This window comes from Epinephelus lanceolatus, chromosome 7 (genome assembly GCF_041903045.1).
Source record: "Epinephelus lanceolatus isolate andai-2023 chromosome 7, ASM4190304v1, whole genome shotgun sequence".
In the NCBI taxonomy this organism is placed as follows: Eukaryota; Metazoa; Chordata; class Actinopteri; order Perciformes; family Serranidae; genus Epinephelus; species Epinephelus lanceolatus.
The window spans coordinates 25,415,813-25,421,812 of NC_135740.1; the positions used below are offsets into that span (position 1 = coordinate 25,415,813).

The 6,000-nt window shown below is 41.8% G+C and overlaps 1 protein-coding gene across 1 annotated transcript in view; it reads right to left on the bottom strand.

Moving 5' to 3' along the window:
• The window catches only part of slc43a1a (solute carrier family 43 member 1a), a 31,894-nt gene extending 26,295 nt beyond the window's left edge, over positions 1-5,599 (bottom strand). Inside the window, exon 1 of the mRNA XM_033633641.2 lies at positions 5,381-5,599. The gene's annotated coding sequence lies outside the window, so the exon portion shown is untranslated. The remainder of the gene's footprint in view (positions 1-5,380) is intronic.
• Between the last annotated feature and the right edge of the window lie 401 nt (positions 5,600-6,000).

The window sequence follows — 6,000 nt, forward strand, 5'->3', positions numbered from 1 at the left end:
ATCTTAAAAGGGCGACATTTCCATCTGAAAGTTGGATTCAACGAGTCTTTCAACAGCGTGTAACCGCAGTTTAGCTTTGAGGCTAATCTCACTGGGATTACTGGGTCAAAAGTGAGTGTAAACAAACTACACACACACAAAGAGAATACTTATGACTCAGGACTCGACAGAACAAATAAAGTCAAGTTAATCATGACCACCTCAACACACGCACACACGCACAGGACAGATCATTGGTCACTGTCACCTGGGGCATTAGTGAGAATCCAGTCGTGATCACTGTGACAGAATAACACACAAACATGCACACACACATCTGGGAAACATTGACACAAGGAACAAAGATCCAAATATAACCAGCTATTCTATTTGGCGGAGCACCAGAGAAGAAGTGGAAAGGAACAGAGGGAGGAAGAGTCTCAGCCACTTGATTTAAAGAGAAGCATGTGTGTGTGTGTGTGTCTGTGTGTGTGTGTGTATGGGGGTCAGTCAAGGCCTCGAACAGGAAACATTGAGTAATTCCTAATGAGGGCTTCTCCTCTGCGTGTGTGTGTGTGTGTGTGTGTTGTATTGGCAAAGACGAGGAGATCTAATGGGACAGATTTGACTCTGCGTGTGTCCATGAGTCTGCGTATGTGCTCGTGACGCGTGCATGTAATGCGATTATTCATAGCCCACTGAACTGCCTTTGTGCTGAAAAGGAAGTTTGAAAAGGGGGGATTTCTATGTAACTGACACCCCATGCTGAAAACCCCATACACACACACACGCTCCCCAACTCTTAACAATGAGGCGACAGAACAAAATGGCGCTCATTCACTCAGTCCCGTAAGTGTATAATCCACACGTCAACGTGTTAATTAAATTACAAGAGCGTATATGTGAAAAAGAGGGTAACTTTTTGCCAATTAGTAACTTAAAGCAGGGTTAAAACTTTTACGGTTCAGAGTATAGAGTGCCGATTATTACAAAGTTGGTGTGCACATACAAGGAATTTGCTCTGGTGTACTGGTGCGTAACATAAACAAGAAATTAAAAATAAAAACAAGGACAACTAATGACTGTTTTTGTAATCGATTTATCTTCTTGATAAATCATCCAGCCTATAAAGCAGCAGAAAACCTTCAAAAATGGTCATCGCAACTTCCTACAGCCTAATGCGTCCTTTTATAAAAGTTTTGTTTCGTCCGACCAACAGTCCAAAACTCCAGAATATTCAATTCACTGTAACATAAGACCAAGAAAAGAAGTAAATTCTCACATTAGAGAAGCAGAAACTGTCCAGCTGATGGTATTTATGCTTGAAGCAGCAAGACAGATCAGCACAGCTTCAGGGCCCAGACATACCAAACCGACAGCAGAGAACTAAAGGCGATGAAGGCCACCTCGCATCGCATGTGTCTCATCCAAAAAGTTGCACTTGAACACACCACAAAGACTAAAGCCAAGGCCAACTAACAGGTGCGTTCTGCGCCTGCATGCGAGAAAATAACTCTCCATAGCAGCGGGTGCCAGTACTGTTTGTGCAAAAAGGGAAACTGGAAGTTAGCCAGTGACCACATTAATGACACAACCCAATATTTACCATCAGGCAGTGAACAACAACACAGTTCCTGCAAAAGAGCCCAATGGCTAAAAAATAATACCTAAGATAGCTAGCTTGCTTTGATCTCATGCTCTCGTGACTTTGTCCATTTCGTCGCTTTTGTTACCTCCTTTTTTTCTTCTCGTGCCAATCACAGTGATTTCATTTACTGATGGGTTCTGCGCCTCAGGTGGTGATTCAACATGCTGAGTCATTCGAAAAAGCCAACAAGGGCCGGCTAGTTCCGACAGTGTGGGATATACTGCAAAAACTAGAGCGACAGACGCTCACCGACGACCCAACTTTGGCCAACAGCCGACTGTCGGCTTGGTGTTCGGTCGCCTGTTTACTTCCTCCATCAAAATCCTCTTTTGTCTTTTCGCCTCTGCCCTGATGTCTGTTACTGAGAATACCTAGCTAGCTATTTTTTTTTTTTTAAATTTTTACTTTAAACCGCCAACCAACATGTTAAACGAAAATCCCACACAACAACATGAAAACCAGCACCAAACAGCCGAGCTAGCTGGTGCCGTGAAGCATTTCGTTCTGGTGATCCACCCCACATATCGCAGGAACAGTCGTGGGAATGTGGGAATGACGGAGGTGCCACTCTCCCTATTACAAGTCAGTGTGTCATCAAAATAATGTTGAAGCCGTTATTTAAAAGTAAAAAGTTGCATAATGTTGCTTTAAGCACAGAACTATCTCAGAACTGTCCACATTGTAGACATAAAATGTTAAAAATGACTTGTTAATGTGTTAATCTGTCAGAACGGACACAGCGACCATTCTGTCAAACATGAACTGACACACTCCATTAAAGGCCTAAGTATAGAGCCTACTGTCACATGGACTGGATTTACGGTGCTGTGGCTGCAACTCACAATAAACATCACACACACTCATTGCTCGGGAGACAATGTTGTCATGCCTCCTCGGTGTCACGACGACAACAGACCACGTGTGTTTATGTGAGAATGGTATCAGTTGCTCCTCAGTGTGTATTTGAGCTCAGGTTATAAAGCCACTGCTGCCACTTATAGTTTCCACCCATTCTTCCTCCTCCCTGTTTTCCCGCCAGTCTGCGCTGCTTGTCAGGGCAGCAGTTATTTGGTAACTGCAAGATGTCATTAAGGCGTGTCCTGGTGTTGATACGCGGGAAAGGTCAACACTCAACAAAGACTTGCAAACAAGCTAAAACACAAAAAGGCAAAGTCTATTTGGGGTTGGCACGCAGTTGTGAGGCCTTGTCATAACACTGTGAAGTGTGTGTGTGAAGAGCAGGTGAAGACTGCACTGAGCTGAACACCAAATAAGGAAACTGCTTCCTGAAATACCTGAGCACAAGCAGCTGATGCAATGTTGCTATGACTAAAAGTCTGTTGCTCCCATAGAGAGGTTTGGTATTTATAGCAGAGGAGGTTATATTGTGTTATATTTTGTAGTATTATTATTATTATTTTAAAAACCTTTTCCTCTGCTTCTGTATTAAACTTTAAGATGACCATGACACATTCAAGTGATCACATGTCCTGCTTTCTTTCATGTCTCTGTGTTAATGCTCCCACTCAGCCCTGCTCTCTTTTTCCCCGCAGGGATGTTTCTGACCTTGACCAGCCGTGTTTATGCACCTCTGCCGGACATAAAGGACCGCAGGCCAAACTCTTTATCCTCACAAGTCCCCAACAAAATAAACCACGCACCCTTGGAGCCTCTGTTCCCCGAGGCGTCCACAAACGCAACCCACAAACTGCCCAGGCGGCGAGCAGCTGTCTCTCCGCGGGCATGACCTCAGCCCGGGGTCCGGTTACCGGAACGGCGGGGCGGCCGCTGAAAAGACCCGTCCCGGAGCTAGTCTGCTGCCGCGTTCATGTGCTGTCCCAAAAGTCGGAATTGTGAGCACAGCGCACAAGAAAGATCCCCAAGAGGCGCAGTAGGGAGTTTCCAACAGGGCTCTCTATCAGAAAGGGATCTCTTGGTTCAAGTTAAAGGAAAGTTTGGGTTTAAATGAATAGATTTCTGTCAGAAAGCCTGCAAGGAAAACTTCTCTCATGTGCCCAAAGGTTGTTTCCCATGATACCACACATACCTACAGGTGACAGTGAAGGAGGCAGAAAGAGTCATGAAATCATTGACAAGAACATGTGGAAAAAGTTACTCATAGTTGTGCTGTTTTAATTGATTAATCGATTAAAAGAAAATGAATTGCCAGCATTTCTAATAACTGAATAATTATTTGACTGATTTAAGAGGCAAAAACTGCCACAACACACCCCAAGATTGGCAGCCCCAGCTTCTCAAGTGTTTTATAACACTGTACATTAGGGCTGCAACTACCGATTATTTTCATTGTCGACTAATCTGCTGATTATTTCTTCGATTAGTCAACTAATCATTTTATCGAAAAATGTGTTAAAACGTTGAAAAATGTCGGTCTGTCTCTCCCAAACCCCAAAATTATGTCATTTAATGTCTTGTTTCGTACTCACGCCAAAGGGTTTTAGTTCAGAGTGTGTAAAGCTGCCAATATCTGAACGTAACAAGCTGCAATACGAGTATTTTGGGGTACTTTTATAGTACTTTTCTATGAACAATGACTCAAACAGATTAGTCGACTTCTAAAGTAGTCACTGATTATTTTAATAGTCGATTAGTCATTGATTAGTCGACTAATCGTTGCAGCCCTACTGTACATTATTTATCATCAAAAACAAGTATTTGAAGATGTCACATTTTGCTCTGCATAAATTGTGATGGACATTTTCACTATTTTCTGAGGAGATATTTTAATCAAGACCAAAAATAACAGTTGTAGTTTATATGACACTTTTTGGCAACGAAACATGGAAGTTTTGGAACATTTTTGTTAATTGATTTTTCAGTTGGTACAGGGAGTTTGTGACAATTTTGTTTTTGTTTTTTTTTACACATTGTTCAATTAATTCATTTGTGTGACTTTAAATTGGTGTATTTTTAAAGTTATTTGTGAGTGGACCCCAAGAAGACTAGCAACCAGTTTGTGGAAGTTAATGCGGATCCGATTAACATGACATAAGCTTACTTTTTGTCATTATAATTATCACCACCTCTGTGTCTGAGTGACTTCAAGCAACACACCCCACACGTTATACATGCTCCTTTATTTTAAAGTTATTTTCCCATTAGAATCATAAAAGGTTTGTATAAAATCTGACTCTGAGGGGTGCCCCTGAAGGCAACAAAGGCCATGTCTTTATCTCACTAACCCCAACATGTCTGCCCACAGCTGCTGGCCAAAACTGTAATTTAACATTTCAATTAGGGTGTGATAAAACGCATGTAGCTGTGTGATTATTATAGGCTTACAAATGACACAATATACCAAAGCAGGAGTTTACCACTTACAGGAAGATAAACACTGGAGCCACTATAACAGCATGAGCAGCCACATATCTAAATGGTCACTTCCTAGACAGCCCGCTGCTTTCAGGTTATTACTCACCCCTTCTTTTGTGGTTTCTATTGACACTTTCTCTGAGTGTGTGTGTGGGAAAGCCCAAAATATGAAACTTTTTTTTCTATCACACATATTGGCGGGTTTAACAGACTGTGCAAAGAGAGACTTCAGTATGTTGAATTTCCTCTTTGTATTTGACGTCCCAGTTTCATGCCACGTGTGAGTATCTGCAGCCGGTTAGTCCTGCTGCCGCCACTTTACACACACGTAATTATATTTCATTTACACTACTATACTTAATTCACACACACATAAAAACAATATAGTGAATACTTAAACAAAGAAACTCTTTTACTTACTTTAGTTGAGCGTCTTTTCAGAGAGGAAAAAATGCTTGAGATGTTGCTCACTGAGTGACAAAAGTAAGGATTAAAGAACTGCTCTAACAGCTGATTATTGTTGTTGTTGTTATTGTTGATTAGTAAGCAGTAAACCCCTGAATTAAACCCTCTCCTTTCCCTGCTTCCTTTCTTCCCTGTCGAGGTTTTAGTCTTTAACAGACTCCACACTACTTTCCCCTCTCTGGTTTCATTACAAACTCCCCCCCTTCTCCTAATTTGACTTCTAATTCCCTCCCTCTTTCAATGGTTGGAGAGAAGTCATTCACCACTTCACAGGACGACTGACTTTACTCGGCTCGATGCAAATGTCTCTCATGGAGCCTGCAGCTAAAACGCCTCAGGTACAGTGAATATGGCGACTTTAAATGAAGTGTTCATCAGAAATGAAGCTGTAGCTGTAATATGCATATGATTATTAAACAAATAGGCAGTGCTGGGAGACGAACTGTCTTTTGTTTGAGTAAGAGTAGCACCACCACAGTGTAGAAACACTCTGTTACAAGTACAAGTCTTGCATTCATACCTCTTAGTACAAAAGTACTCATGATGCAGAATGACCCATTTCAGAATTATTATAT